This window comes from Rattus norvegicus, chromosome 6 (genome assembly GCF_021556685.1).
Source record: "Rattus norvegicus strain SHRSP/BbbUtx chromosome 6, alternate assembly SHRSP_T2T, whole genome shotgun sequence".
Classification (NCBI taxonomy): Eukaryota; Metazoa; Chordata; class Mammalia; order Rodentia; family Muridae; genus Rattus; species Rattus norvegicus.
Window position 1 is genome coordinate 56,392,656 of NC_141539.1, and position 15,668 is coordinate 56,408,323.

The following is a 15,668-nucleotide window of genomic DNA, read 5'->3' on the forward strand; positions in this document are numbered from 1 at the left end:
TGTCAGGAGTGCTGTAGACCTGTTTTCCTCTCTTTCAGTCAGTTATGGGGACAGAGTGTTCTGCTTTCGTGCGTGTAGTTTTTCCTCTGTACAGGTCTTCAGCTGTTCCTGTGGGCCTGTGTCTTGAGTTCACCAGGCAGCTTTCTTGCAGCAGAAAAGTTGGTCTTACCTGTGGTCCCAAGGCTCAAGTTCGCTCGTGGGCTGCTGTCCACGGGCTCTCTGCAGTGGCAGCAACCAGGAAGATATGCGCCGCCCTTTCCGGGAGCCTCAGTGCACCAGGGTTCCAGATGGCCTTTGGTGTTTTCCTCTGGCGTCCGAGATGTGTGTGCAGAGAGCAGTCTCTTCTGGTTTCCCAGGCTTGTCTGCCTCTCTGAGGGTTTAGCTTTCCCTCCCACGGGATTTGGGTGCAGAGAACTGTTTATCCGGTCTGTTTCCTTCAGGTTCCGGTGGTGTCTCAGGCAGGGGTCCTGCCGCTCCTGGGCCCTCCCCCACGGGAGCCCAGAGGCCTTATACAGTTTCCTCTTGGGCCAGGGATGTGGGCAGGGGTGGGAAGTGTTGGTGGTCTCTTCCGCTCTGCAGCCTCAGGAGTGCCCACCTGACCAGGCCGTGAGGTCTCTCTCTCTCTCACGGGGTCTGGGAGCAGAGAGCTGCTGTGGGCCGGGATCCTCCGGTGTCTAGCATGATGTTCTCTCTCTCTCTCTCTCTCTCTCTCTCTCTCTCTCTCTCTCTGTGTGTGTGTGTGTGTGTGTATGTGTGTGTGTGTAAGGAAGGAGGGAGGGAGGGAAGGAGGGAGAGAGAGAGAGAGAGAGAGAGAGAGAGAGAGAGAGAGAGAGAGAGATATCTGAGCACTCTCTTCAAAATAATGCCTCAGGAAATACTTTCACACGCTGAGCCATTTCAAGGCTCAAAAGGTCACTTTAATTATTTTTATAAAGTCTAATAGTGCTATTAAGTACTGTCATGGAAACTTAAGATGTAGAAAAACACAGCAGAAAGATACCTGAAAAATACCCAGATATTACAAAGTATGAGACCAGCACACTTGAAAACACAATTCTTAGTGTGTATGTACACAAGGAGAAGAGACTTTGAAATTCGAACTAAGAAATTTAGAGCAACTAACATGAATTAGTATGTATCTACCTGAAAAACAGTTATTGGAAAAAGGAAGAAGATTCAGTATTTGGAGAGGTAATGGCTGTGTGTTCCCCATGACTTAGTCCTTTCAAGTCCAGCTTTCATATTCTACTAGATGAGTGAACATTTTATAATTTTTATATACTTTCCTCATTATTTTCTCAAGAGTTTCCATATTTTACTTATGTTATCATTATATCATATCAACATGCTTATTGTCATCAGTTGAAGATAAAATGAAGTCAAGTTCTGGTTGTGCTTTGCTGTATCTAAAGCATTATAAATGTATCAGTTCACACACCTTTAACTGCTTTCCAATTCTCTCTCTCTCTCTCTCTCTCTCTCTCTCTCTCTCTCTCTCATCTCTCATTTTCCTTCCCCTTTTCCTCTTTGCTCAGGTGTCTGCATCAGAGATCAGGACCATTCAGTGGTGGCTCCAACCCACTCAGTGGCCTGAGCTGTGGGAGCCACTGACCAATCCTCAGTGGCCGGCTGCACACCCCAGTCTTCTGCCAGGAATTGCTAGATGGGCATTGAGGGTATCTGCCACCTCTAGACCAATCTGCCACCTCTGGCTGAGCAGCAGTGAACGCAGGAAATGGCATTAGTCCATTCGTCCTGGAATCCCTCCTTGGTCACAGCCTTCTTAACAGCAGCCTGCTTGTCCTTCTCAACCTCCTCTGTGTCTCTGTAGAAGTAGAGATCAGGTGCTCACTGGAGACAGTGACACACATGCGAAGAACTGCCTGGGATCAGCGTCCACCGTGTCTGGCCCATGGAGTGAGCTCCCTTGTTGCAAGAGATGACAATGTCCATGTGGCACAGAGGAGAATCTGTGTTCCGCGGGTAGAGTGAAGGCGTCTTGACAAAAGATGCTTCTACGAGAGGCTGGTGGTCAGTCCTGGGAACAGTCACCGCCTGAAGTTGTGGCTCCCTGATGGTTGCTTGGATCTGGTTAGTGAAGGTCTCAGGAGTGAAGCCGTCGGGAGTGGCTCCAGTGGTAGCAGCAAACTTCAACACAGGTAGCTGCTGCATCCAGTGTTGGAGGAGAGGAAGCTGAGATCAGCAGGATTCTCCATGGCAACGACAGCCCGAAGTGCAAGCAACAGCTTCTCCCAGGTCCTCTTCAGGTTTAGGATGTAGACACTGTCACTTTTCCTTTTGTATGCGTATGGCTCCTTCTGAAAGTCAGGTTTGGTGCCTCCTAAGTGGGTTCCTTCTGCGAGACGAGGAATCTGAGGATATTCCTCTCCATTTGTTAGACATAAAGGGCTCCCGACAACGTATAAGTTTCCCTTTAAGTTCTGATGTGGACCGTCCCCTGGACAGCCCCGAAAGCTCCAGTTCCTTTTTAGTCAAGGCATCTTTGAAACGTCACAGTGGTCACTATGCTCAGATGTTCTTTATTGGCAATCAGTGTGTCCTTTGTTCGCGGTTATGTCTCTCTATGGGTAAAATAAAAACTGAGGTGACCAGTTAGAAGAGGGGAAGGGAAACAAAGTAAAGAAATGAGGAGGGCTAATATCAGCAAAATATGGTACAAGTGTATGTAACTTTTCATAATGACACTGTTTTTTAATACTAGATATATAGATATTAAACTTATGGATTTAAATTTGTACAAATAGAATAGAATAGAGAAAAGAACTATAAAGGTATTAAATTTTTCTTCTTATTCCTCTTCCCTCTAAACTGTATCCAATATGTCCCCCAGTGTTTGCTATCTTTGCTGACTTCCTTATTTAAGTTTCTATGTGATTTTCCCACTAAGAAGTGGCAGGCTTTATGTCACCGTTCTGACTGCAGGTGGCACTGACTGACCTAATTTGTCTATTCAGTTCTCAGTTAGTCTTTCTCAACCCGCAAGAGTCCAGAGTGCTGCACGTTATGAATCAGGCTGAAGGAAAAGCTGATAAAGATTCCCTTTGAAAGGACAGTTACGTGTGGGAACCCAGTTCCTCTTTTTATCTATTGTGCTACTAGGAGTTCAGCCAGACTATGTCTGTTTAATTCATTTGCTATATCTCGGTGTCTAGCATGAGGACAAGAACACACAGGCTTGTGATAAATACTCTGTCCTGATAGCAGTAGCTGTCGTGGTGAGGGAGCGACTCATCATGAGCCTGTTCAAAGGGTTAGACGTCATGACTTCATGGTAAGATACGTTCTGTGGCTCTGATCTCTTCTTACAGTGCCCTTCAATGCACTGTATTTTCATTAAACATTCTCAGCCACATAGGAAAGAAACAAGAGAGCTGCTTGCTCTATACAAGCTATCTCAGTCAGAAGAACTGGAGAATATGCAGGCTCCGCTTGTTCAATATAAAGTGTGCAAACTATGGACTAAATTTTGGGCTTCTGATCCAAGTTTTCTGTTACGTTAAAGCTCAAGGTTGCTCTTGCTATCACAAAATGGTAATTTATAGCTCTTATTCAAAATTATGTCTTAGAATTGTGCTTTAGAATTTATAGCAGGACGCCATGACTAAAGAAATGAAAATAACTCGTATGCCTCCTTCTCCAGTTTGGAGATTGTGACAGAATGGGTGGGCCATTCCATTTACTCGGGATTACAGAATAATAAAACCCAGAGCTAAGACGGTAAAACCCAGTTAAGTCTAGTTGGGTAGCATGCTTTGAGCTCAGCTGACAAAAGAAGCTAATTTAAGTGGAGAGCAATTTCAGTTTATTACGATTTAATATTTGGCAATTATAAACAAACGGACTTCCCTGGCGAGATGGCCGTTGGCAAAGCCAATATCACGATCCAGGTATCAATTTGTGTTGGGCTTCAGGAATAAAATGATGGACTCCGGAATACAAAATTTATATGTACCTAATATTAATGATTTTTATCACGTGGGACAAAGTCTTCAGGATGAGGTAAAGCGCTGAATAATCTAATGTTGGCTCCAGGCAAGCCCGAGGTAAGAAAACGCCCTCAGAAGACATTTGCTCATTTGATTAAGTTTGTTGTCAAACATTTGATTTCATAATTCTGGAAGCCATCCAACTTCCTGTGCCCTAAGCACATTTCAGTGCTGAGTAAATGCGACGCTGGACTTGACCCGCTGAGAATGACCTGCTATCTATCACTCGCGCAGGTGAAGCTCAGGCTTCAGGACTGATTCCGTCCTGCTTTCTGGACTGCGGTAGGGAAAACAAATGCGCACGGTGACTTATGACTGTTTCTTCAGGTGACTCGCACCTTGGCTGACTTGATTTGTACTGATGAGGCCATAGAGGACCCTTATCTGTCTTCAAGTAACGGAAAGTCCAGCCATTTTCAAGCTTTTCTGTCTCGTTCTTCCCGCTGGGATTGGCGCCGTCCTTGTGGACTTTATATTATTATCACACGCACTTAAAAAAAATCCATTCCACTCTGTTGTTACCATAGGTCCCTTTTAAATATGGTTCATTCTTTTACAAATGGAGTCTTAATAATAAAAAGACTCCCAGCCAAGCTGAACGAAAGCTTTGAAGCTCTATATCTTCTACTACTCGAGTTTATGCTGCTTCGCTTTTCCGTTCTTTTCCTACAGTTTTATCTTAATTCCTACCAACTCCAGAAAGCTTTCCCTAATTCATTTGATCTACGGTGGGAACCGTGACATTATACTTTAAAAGGAAGAGCTGTTGTCCGCAACTGCAATCTTCTTGTCACTGGATTGTTCTTATGCATACCAACAAGCGTACCAGCTAGTTCAGAAAAGACTTCTATTCTCTTCTCCTCTGTTACATGTGCCGAAGACACCGTCAAGATGTGGAAGGTATCTAATTCAGGTTAGTTGAATAAAAACATGGACACTTAGAATGATCAGTTAATTCCTAATCGGTTATTTCAGATGAAATGATTATGTGTTATTAATTATATGCAGTGTCAGAGGATACAAGATGTATCAACCTAGCCAAGAGGCTTACCACACTCTTCTGTTTATTCCTGGCTGACATAAAATTAAATTCTTTATTTTTTTAAATCTGAAAAATTTTTATTGGATATTTTATTTATTTACATTTCAAATGTTATTCTCTTTCCTGATTTCCCCTTTGGAAACCCCCTATCCTATTTTCCCTCCCCCTGCTTCTATGAGGATGCTCTCCCACCCACCCACCTTCCCATTTCCACCCCCCCCCCAACCCTGACATTCCCCTACACTGGGGCATCAAGCCTTCCCAGGACCAAGGACCTCTCCTCACATTGATGTCCGACAAGGCCATCTTCTGCTACATATGCGGCTGGAGCTATGGGTCCCTCCAAGTGTACTCTTTGGTTGGTGGTTTATTTCCAGGGTGCTCCAGGGAGTCTGGCTGGTTGATGTTATTCTTCTTATGTGGTTGCAAACCCCTTAAGCTCCTTCAATCCTTTCTCTAACTCCTCCAGTGGGGGCCCGGTGCTCAGTCCAATGGTCGGCTGTGAGCATCCACCTCTGTATTTGTCAGACTCTGCCACAGCTTCTCAGGAGACAGCTATATCAGGCTCTTGTCAGCATGCACTTCTTGGCATCCACAATAGTGTCTGAGTTTGGTTACTGTATATGGGATGGATCCCCAGATGGGGCAGTCTGCGAATGGCCTTTCTTCTGACTCTGCATCACTCTTTGTCTCCTTATTACCTCCCTTGAATATTTTGTTCCCCCTTCCAAAAAGGAAAGAAGCATCCATATTTTGGTCTTCCTACTTCTTGAGCTTCATGTAGTCTGTGAATTGTATCTTGGGTATTCTGAGCTTTTAGGCTAATATCCACTTATCAGTAAGTGCATACCATGGGTGTTCTTTTGTGACTGGACTACTTCACTCAGGATGATATTTTCTAGTTTCATCCATTTGCCTATGAATTTCATGAAGTCACTGTTTTTGATAGCTGAGTAGTACTCCATTGTGTAGATGTACCACATTTTCTGTATCCATTCCTCTGTTGAAGGACATCTGGGTTCTTTGCAGCTTCTGGCTATTATAAATAAGGCTGCTATGAACATAGTGGAGAATGTGTCCTTGTTGTATGTTTTTGGGTATATGTCCAGGAGATATGGGTGAGATGTCCAGGTGGGGGAGGCTCTGAATGGCCGTTCCTTCAGTCTCTGCTCCAAACACTGTCTTGATATTTCCTCCTAGAAATATTTCTGTTCCCCCTTTTAAGAAGGCCTGAAGAATCTGCACTTTGGTCGTCCTTCTTGAGCTTCATGAGCTTCATGTGGTCTTTAGATTGTATCTTGTGTAATTTGAGCTTTTGGGCTAATATCCATTTCTCAGTGAGTACATACCATGTGATTTTTAAAATTTTATTTATTTATTTATTTATTTATTTATTCATTTATTTATTTTTTTGTGATTGGGTTACCTCACTCAGGATGATATTTTCTCTTTCCATTCATTTGCCTAAGAATTTCATGAAGTCGTTGTTTTTGATAGCTGAGTAGTACTCCATTGTGTAGATGTAACACATTTTCTGTATCCATTCCTCTGTTGAAGGGCATCTGGGTTCTTTGCAGTTTCTGGCTATTATAAATAAGGCTGCTATGAACATAGTGGAGCATGTGTCTTTGCTATATGTTGCAGCATCTTTTGGGTATATGTCCAGGAGTCCTCAGGTAGTACTATGTCCAATTTTGTGAGGAACCTCTAGACTGATTTCCAGAGTTGTTGTACCAGAACTAAAGTCTCCCAACCAAAAAACCAGGGCCAGGTGGGTTTAGTGCAGAATCCTCTTAGACCTTCATAGAAGACCTCACACAAATGCTGTCAAAACTGTTCCACAAAATAGAAAGAGAAAGAGCACTACCCAGTTCCTTCTCAGAAGCCACAATTACACTTATACCTAAACCACACAAAGCCCCACAAAGAGAACTTCAGACCAATTCCCTTATGTTTGGGAGACTTTTAATAATTGCTTCTATTTCTTTAGGGCTATGAGACTCTTTAGATGGTCTTCCTGTTCTTGATTTAACTTTGGTACCTGGAATCTGTCTAGAAAATTGTCCATTTCTTCCCAATTTTCCAGTTTTGTTCAGTATAGGATTTTGTAGTAGGATCTGATGATTTTTTTGGGTTTCCTCAATTTCGGTTGTTATGTTTCCCTTTTATGTTTCTGATTTTGTTAATTTGGATAGACTCTCTGTGACCTCTGGTTAGTCTGCCTAAGGGTTTATCTATCTTGTTGATTTTCTTAAACAAGCAGTTCCTGGTTCTGTTGATTTTTTTTTGTATAGTTCTTCTTGTTTCTACTTGGTTGATTTCAGCATTGAGTTTGATTATTTTCTGCTGTGTACTCCTCTTGGGTGTATTTGCTTCTTTTTGTTCTAAAGCTTTTAGGTGTGCATCAAGCTGCTAATGTATGCTCTCTCCCGTTTTTACTTGGAGGCACTCAGAGCTATGAGTTTTTCTCTTAGCACTGCTTTCATTGTGTTCCATAAGTTTGGGTATGCTGTGCATTCATTGTCATTAAATTCTAAAAAGTCATTAATTTCTTTCTTTATTTCTTTCATGACCAAGTTATCACTGAGTAGAGCATTGTTTAACTTCCATGTGTATGTGAGCTTTCTGTCCTTTTTGTTGTTATTGAAGACCAGCCTTACTCTGATAGGATGCATGAGATTATTTCAATCTTTTTGTATATGTTGAGGTCGGTTTTGTGACCTATTATATGCTTAATCTTGGAGAAGGTACCATGAGGTGCTGAGAAGAAGGTATATTCGTTTGTTTTAGGATGGAATGTTCTATAAATATATGTTAAATCCATTTGGTTCATAACTTCTGTTTTTAATCTATGTCTCTGTTTGTTTTCTGTTTCCATGATCTGTCCATTGATAAGAGTGGGGTGTTAAAGTCTCCCACTATTACTGTGTGAGGTGCAATATGTTATTTGAGGTTTAGTAGGGTTTTTTTTTTATTAACTTGAGTATTTCTTATATACATTTCGAGTGTTATTCCCTTTCCCGGTATCCGGGCAAACATCCCCCTCCCCCCTCCCCTTCCTTATGGGTGTTCCCCTCCCAACCCTCCCCCCATTGCCACCCTCCCCCCAACAGTCTACTTCACTGGGGGTTCAGTCTTAGCAGGACCCAGGGCTTCCCCTTCCACTGGTGCTCTTACTAGGATATTCATTGCTACCTATGAGGTCAGAGTCCAGGGTCAGTCCATGTATAGTCTTTAGGTAGTGGCTTAGTCCCTGGAAGCTCTGGTTGCTTGGCATTGTTGTACATATGGGGTCTCTAGCACCTTCAAGCTCTTCCAGTTCTTTCTCTGATTCCTTCAACGGGGGTCCTATTCTCAGTTCAGTGGTCTGCTGCTGGCATTCGCCTCTGTATTTGGTGTATTCTGGCTGTGTCTCTCAGGAGCGATCTACATCCGGCTCCTGTCGGTCTGCACTTCTTTGCTTCATCCATCTTGTCTAATTGGGTGGCTGTATATGTATGGGCCACATGTGGGGCAGACTCTGAATGGGTGTTCCTTCAGTCTCTGTTTTAATCTTTGCCTCTCCCTTCCCTGCCAAGGGTATTCTTGTTCCCCTGTTAAAGAAGGAGTGAAGCATTCACATTTTGATCATCCGTCTTGAGTTTCATTTGTTCTAGGCATCTAGGGTAATTCAAGCATTTGGGCTAATAGCCACTTATCAATGAGTGCATACCATGTATGTCTTTCTGTGATTGGGTTAGCTCACTCAGGATGATATTTTCCAGTTCCAACCATTTGCCTACGAATTTCATAAAGTTGTTGTTTTTGATAGCTGAGTAATATTCCATTGTGTAGATGTACCACATTTTCTGTATCCATTCCTCTGTTGAAGGGCATCTGGGTTTTTTCCAGCTTCTGGCTATTATAGATAAGGCTGCAATGAATATAGTGGAGCACGTGTCTTTTTTATATGTTGGGGCATCTTTTGGGTATATGCCCAAGAGAGGTATAGCTGGATCCTCAGGCAGTTCAATGTCCAATTTTCTGAGGATCCTCCAGACTGATTTCCAGAATGGTTGTACCAGTATGCAATCCCACCAACAATGGAGGAGTGTTCCTCTTTCTCCACATCCTCGCCAGCATCTGTTGTCCCCTGAGTTTTTGATCTTAGCCATTCTCACTGGTGTGAGGTGAAATCTCAGGGTTGTTTTGATTTGCATTTCCCTTATGACTAAAGATGTTGAACATTTCTTTAGGTGTTTCTCAGCCATTCGGCATTCCTCAGCTGTGAATTCTTTGTTTAGCTCTGAACCCCATTTTTTAATAGGGTTATTTGTTTCCCTGCGGTCTAACTTCTTGAGTTCTTTGGATATTTTGGATATAAGGCCTCTATCTGTTGTAGGATTGGTAGAGATCTTTTCCCAATCTGTTGGTTGCCGTTTTGTCCTAACCACAGTGTCCTTTGCCTTACAGAAGCTTTGCAGTTTTATGAGATCCCATTTGTCGATTCTTGATCTTAGAGCATAAGCCATTGGTGTTTTGTTTAGGAAATTTTTTCCAGTGCCCATGTGTTCCAGATGCTTCCATAGTTTTTCTTCTATTAGTTTGAGTGTGTCTGGTTTGATGTGGAGGTCCTTGATCCACTTGGACTTAAGCTTTGTACAGGGTGATAAGCATGGATCGATCTGCATTCTTCTACATGTTGACCTCCAGTTGAACCAGCACCATTTGCTGAAAATGCTATCTTTTTTCCATTGGATGGTTTTGGCTCCTTTGTCAAAAATCAAGTGACCATAGGTGTGTGGGTTCATTTCGGGGTCTTCAATTCTATTCCATTGGTCTATGTGCCTGTCTCTGTACCAATACCATGCAGTTTTTATCACTATTGCTCTGTAATACTGCTTGAGTTCAGGGATAGTGATTCCCCCTGAAGTCCTTTTATTGTTGAGGATAGCTTTAGCTATCCTGGGTTTTTTGTTATTCCAGATGAATTTGCAAATTGTTCTGTCTAACTCTTTGAAGAATTGGATTGGTATTTTGATGGGGATTGCATTGAATCTGTAGATTGCTTTTGGTAAAATGGCCATTTTTACTATATTAATCCTACCAATCCATGAGCATGGGAGATCTTTCCATCTTCTGAGGTCTTCTTCAATTTCCTTCTTCAGTGTCTTGAAGTTCTTATTGTACAGATCTTTTACTTGCTTTGTTAAAGTCACACCGAATTACTTTATATTATTTGGGTCTATTATGAAGGGTGTCGTTTCCCTAATTTCTTTCTCGGCTTGTTTCTCTTTTGTATAGAGGAAGGCAACTGATTTATTTGAGTTAATTTTGTACCCAGCCACATTGCTGAAGTTGTTTATCAGCTTTAGTAGTTCTCTGGTGGAACTTTTGGGATCACTTAAATATACTATCATATCATCTGCAAATAGTGATATTTTGACTTCTTCTTTTCTGATCTGTATCCCCTTGACCTCCTTTTGTTGTCTGATTGCTCTGGCTAGAACTTCAAGAACTATATTGAATATGTAGGGAGAGAGTGGGCAGCCTTGTCCAGTCCCTGATTTTAGTGGGATTGCTTCAAGTTTCTCTCCATTTAGTTTAATGTTAGCAACTGGTTTGCTGTCTATGGCTTTTACTATGTTCAGGTATGGGCCTTGAATTCCTATTCTTTCCAGGACTTTTATCATGAAGGGGTGTTGAATTTTGTCAAATGCTTTCTCAGCGTCTAATGAAATGATCATGTGGTTTTGTTCTTTCAGTTTGTTTATATAATGGATCACGTTGATTGTTTTCCATATATTAAACCATCCCTGCATGCCTGGAATGAAGCCTACTTGGTCATGGTGGATGATTGTTCTGATGTGCTCTTGGATTCGGTTTGCCAGAATTTTGTTGAGTATTTTTGCATCGATATTCATAAGGGAAATTGGTCTGAAGTTCTCTTTCTTTGTTGTGTCTTTATGTGGTTTAGGTATAAGAGTAATTGTGGCTTCGTAGAAGGTATTCGGTAGTGATCCATGTGTTTCAATTTTGTGGAATAGTTTGGATAATATTGGTATGAGGTCTTCTATGAAGGTTTGATAGAATTCTGCACTAAACCCGTCTGGACCTGGGCTCTTTTTGGTTGGGAGTCCTTTAATGACTGCTTCTATTTCCTTAGGAGTTATGGGGTTGTTTAACTGGTTTATCTGTTCCTGATTCAACTTCGGTACCTGGTAGTTGTCTAGGAAATTGTCCATTTCCTGAAGATTTTCAAGTTTTGTTGAATATAGGTTTTTATAGTAAGATCTGATGATTTTTTGAATTTCCTCTGAATCTGTTGTTATGTCTCCCTTTTCATTTCTGATTTTTTTAATTTGGACGCACTGTCTGTGTCCTCTCGTTAGTCTGGCTAAGGGTTTATCTATCTTGTTGATTTTCTCAAAGAACCAACTTTTGGTTCTGTTGATTCTATGGTCCTTTTTGTTTCTACTTGGTTGATTTCATCTCTGAGTTTGATTATTTCCTGCCTTCTACTCCTCCTGGGTGTATTTGCTTGTTTTTGTTCTAGAGCTTTTAGGTGTGCTGTCAAGCTGCTGACATATGCTCTTTCCTGTTTCTTTCTGCAGGCACTCAGCGCTATGAGTTTTCCTCTTAGCACAGCTTTCATTGTGCCCCATAATTTTGGGTATGTTGTACCTTCATTTTCATTAAATTCTAAAAAGTTTTTAATTTCTTTCTTTATTTCTTCCTTGACCAGGTTATCATTGAGTAGAGCATTGTTCAATTTCCACGTATATGTGGGCATTCTTCCCTTATTGTTATTGAAGACCAGTTTTAGGCCGTGGTGGTCTGATAGCACGCATGGGATTATTTCTATCTTTCTGTACCTGTTGAGGCCCGTTTTTTGACCAATTATATGGTCAATTTTGGAGAAAGTACCATGAGGAGCTGAGAAGAAGGTATATCCTTTTGCTTTAGGATAGAATGTTCTATAAATATACGTTAAGTCCATTTGGCTCATGACTTCTCTTAGTCTGTCTACGTCTCTGTGTAATTTCTGTTTCCATGATCTGTCCATTGATGAGAGTGGGGTGTTGAAATCTCCCACTATTATTGTGTGAGGTGCAATGTGTGTTTTGAGCTTTAGTAACGTTTCTTTTACATATGTAGGTGCCCTTGTATTTGGGGCATAGATATTTAGGATTGAAAGTTCATCTTGGTGGATTTTTCCTTTGATGAATATGAAGTGTCCTTCCTTATCTTTTTTGATGACTTTTAGTTGAAAATTGATTTAATTTGATATTAGAATGGCTACTCCAGCTTGCTTCTTCTGACCATTTGCTTGGAAAATTGTTTTCCAGCCTTTCACTCTGAGGTAATGTCTGTCTTTGTCTCTGAGGTGTGTTTCCTGTAGGCAGCAGAATGCAGGGTCCTTGTTGCGTATCCAGTTTGTTAATCTATGTCTTTTTATTGGGGAGTTGAGGCCATTGATGTTGAGAGATATTAAGGAATAGTGATTATTGCTTCCCGTTATATTCATATTTGGATGTGAGGTTATGTTTGTGTGCTTTCATTCTCTTTGTTTTGTTGCCAAGACGATTAGTTTCTTGCTTCTTCTAGGGTATAGCTTGCCTCCTTATGTTGGGCTTTACCATTTATTATCCTTTGTAGTGCTGGATTTGTAGAAAGATATTGTGTAAATTTGGTTTTGTCATGGAATATCTTGGTTTCTCCATCTATGTTAATTGAGAGTTTTGCAGGATACAGTAACCTGGGCTGGCATTTGTGTTCTCTTAGGGTCTGTATGACATCAGTCCAGGATCTTCTGGCCTTCATAGTTTCTGGCGAGAAGTCTGGTGTGATTCTGATAGGTCTGCCTTTATATGTTACTTGACCTTTTTCCCTTACTGCTTTTAATATTCTTTATTTTGTGCGTTTGGTGTTTTGACAATTATGTGACGGGAGGTGTTTCTTTTCTGGTCCAATCTATTTGGAGTTTTGTAGGCTTCTTGTATGCCTATGGGTATCTCTTTTTTTTAGGTTAGGGAAGTTTTCTTCTATGATTTTGTTGAAGATATTTACTGGTCCTTTGAGCTGGGAGTCTTCACTCTCTTCTATACCTATTATCCTTAGGTTTGATCTTCTCATTGAGTCCTGGATTTCCTGTATGTTTTGGACCAGTAGCTCTTTCCGCTTTACATTATCTTTGACAGTTGAGTCAATGATTTCTATGGAATCTTCTGCTCCTGAGATTCTCTCTTCCATCTGTTGTATTCTGTTGGTGAAGCTTGTATCTACAGCTCCTTGTCTCTTCTTTTGGTTTTCTATATCCAGGGTTGTTTCCATGTGTTCTTTCTTGATTGCTTCTATTTCCATTTTTAATTCCTTCAACTGTTTGATTGTGTTTTCCTTGAATTCTTTCAGGGATTTTTGTGACTCCTCTCTATGTGCTTCTACTTGTTTATTTATGATTTCCTGATATTCTTTCAGGGATTTTTGTGTCTCCTCTCTATGGGCTTCTACTTGTTTATTTATGTTTTCCTGGAATTCTTCCAGGCATTTTTGCGATTCCTTTCTTTAGGCTTCTACTTGTTTATTAATGTTTTCCTGTGTTTCTCTAAGGGAGTTCTTCACGTCTTTCTTGAAGTCCTCCAGCATCATGATCAAATATGATTTTGAAACTAGATCTTGCCTTTCTGGTGTGTTTGGACATTCCATGTTTGTTTTGGTGGGAGAATTGGGCTCCGATGATACCATGTAGTCTTGGTTTCTGTTGCTTGGGTTCCTGTGCTTGCCTCTCGCCATCAGATTATCTCTAGGGTTACTTTGTTCTGCTATTTCTGACAGTGGCTAGACTATCCCTATAAGCTTGTGTGTCAGGAGTGCTGTAGACCTGTTTTACTGTTTTCTTTCAGCCAGTTATGGGGACAGAGTGTTCTGCTTTCGTGCGTGTAGTTTTTCCTCTGTACAGGTCTTCAGCTGTTCCTGTGGGCCTGTGTCTTGAGTTCACCAGGCAGGTCACTTGCAGCATACAAGTTGGTCTTACCTGTGGTCCCGAGGCTCAAGTTCACTCGCGGGGTGCTGCCCTCGGGCTCTTTGTGGCGGCAGCAACCAGGAAGACCTGTGCCACCCCTTCTGGGAGCTTCAGTGCACCAGGGTTCCAGATGGCCTTTGGTGTTTTCTTCTGGTGTCCGAGATGTATGTATAGAGAGCAGTCTCTTCTGGTTTCCCAGGCTTGTCTGCCTCTCTGAAGGTTTAACTCTCCCTCCCACGGGATTTGGGTGCAGAGAACTGCTTATCTGGTCTGTTTCCTTCAGGTTCCGGCGGTGTCTCAGGCAGGGGTCCTGCCGCTCCTGGGCCCTCCCCCACGGGAGCCCAGAGGCCTTATACAGTTTCCTCTTGGGCCAGGGATGTGGGCAGGGGTGGGCAGTGTTGGTGGTCTCTTCTGCTCTGCAGCCTCAGGAGTGCCCACCTGACCAGGCGGTGAGGTCTCTTTCCCACGGGGTCTGGTAGCAGAGAGCTGCTGCAGGCCGGGATCCGAGGGTGTGGGACTTCTGGTAAACACAGGACGTGCCCGGTCCTAGAGGAATTCTGCCTCTGTGTGTCCCGATTTCACCAGGCAGCTTTCTTGCAGCAGACAAGTTGGTCTTACCTGTGGTCCCGAGGCTCAAGTTTGCTCGTGGGTGCTGCCCATGGGCTCTCTGTGGCGGCAGCCAGTAGGGTTGTTTTTATGAATATAGGTACCCTTGCATTTGGAGAATAGATTTTCAGGATTGAGAGTTCGTTTTGGTGGATTTTTCCTTTGATAAATATGAAATGTCCTTCCTTATCTTTTTTGATAACTTTTGGTTGGAAGTCAATTTTATTCGATATTAGAATGGCTACTTCAGCTTGTTTCTTGGGACCATTTGCTTGGGAAATTGTTTTCCAGCCTTTTACTTGAAGGTAGTGTCTGTCTTTGTCTCTGAGGTGTGTTTCTTTTATGCAGAAAAATCTGGGTCCTCTTTACATACCCAGTCTGTTAGTCTGTGTCTTTTTTTTCCCCCCAGAGCTGAGGACAGAACCCAGGGCCTTGTGCTTGCTAGGCAAGCGCTCTACCACTGAGCTAAATCCCCAACCCCAGTCTATGTCTTTTTATTGGAGAATTGAGCTCATTGATGTTAAGAGATATTAAGGAATAGTGATTGTTGTTTCCTGTTATTTTTGTTGTTAGAGGTGGAATTATGTTTGTTTGTTTCTCTTCTCATGGGTTTGTTGCAAGAAGATTACTTTTTTGCCTTTTCTAGGGTGTAGTTTCCCTCCTTGTGATGGAGTTTTCCATCTGTTATCCTTTGAAGGGCTGGATTTGTGAAAAGATACTGTGTAAAATTGACTTTGTCATGGGATATCTTGGTTTCTTCATTTATGTTAATTGAGAGTTTTGCTGGATATATAGCCTGGGCTGTATTTGTGTTCTCCTAGGGTCTGTATGATATCTACCCAAGATATTCTGGCTTTTGTAGTCTCTGGTGAGAAGTGTGGTGCAATTCTGATAGGTCTGCTTTTATATGCTACTTGACCTTTTCCCCTTAATTGCTTTTAATATTTTTTCTTTGTTTTGTGCATTTGGTGTTTAATTAGTATGTGACAGGAGGAATTTCTCTTCAGGTCCA

At 42.0% G+C, this 15,668-nt stretch overlaps 1 pseudogene; it reads right to left on the minus strand.

Annotated features, from left to right (window-relative positions):
* Positions 1–921: 921 nt before the first annotated feature.
* Positions 922–3,283, minus strand: Rpsa-ps12 (ribosomal protein SA, pseudogene 12; annotated as a pseudogene).
* Between the last annotated feature and the right edge of the window lie 12,385 nt (positions 3,284–15,668).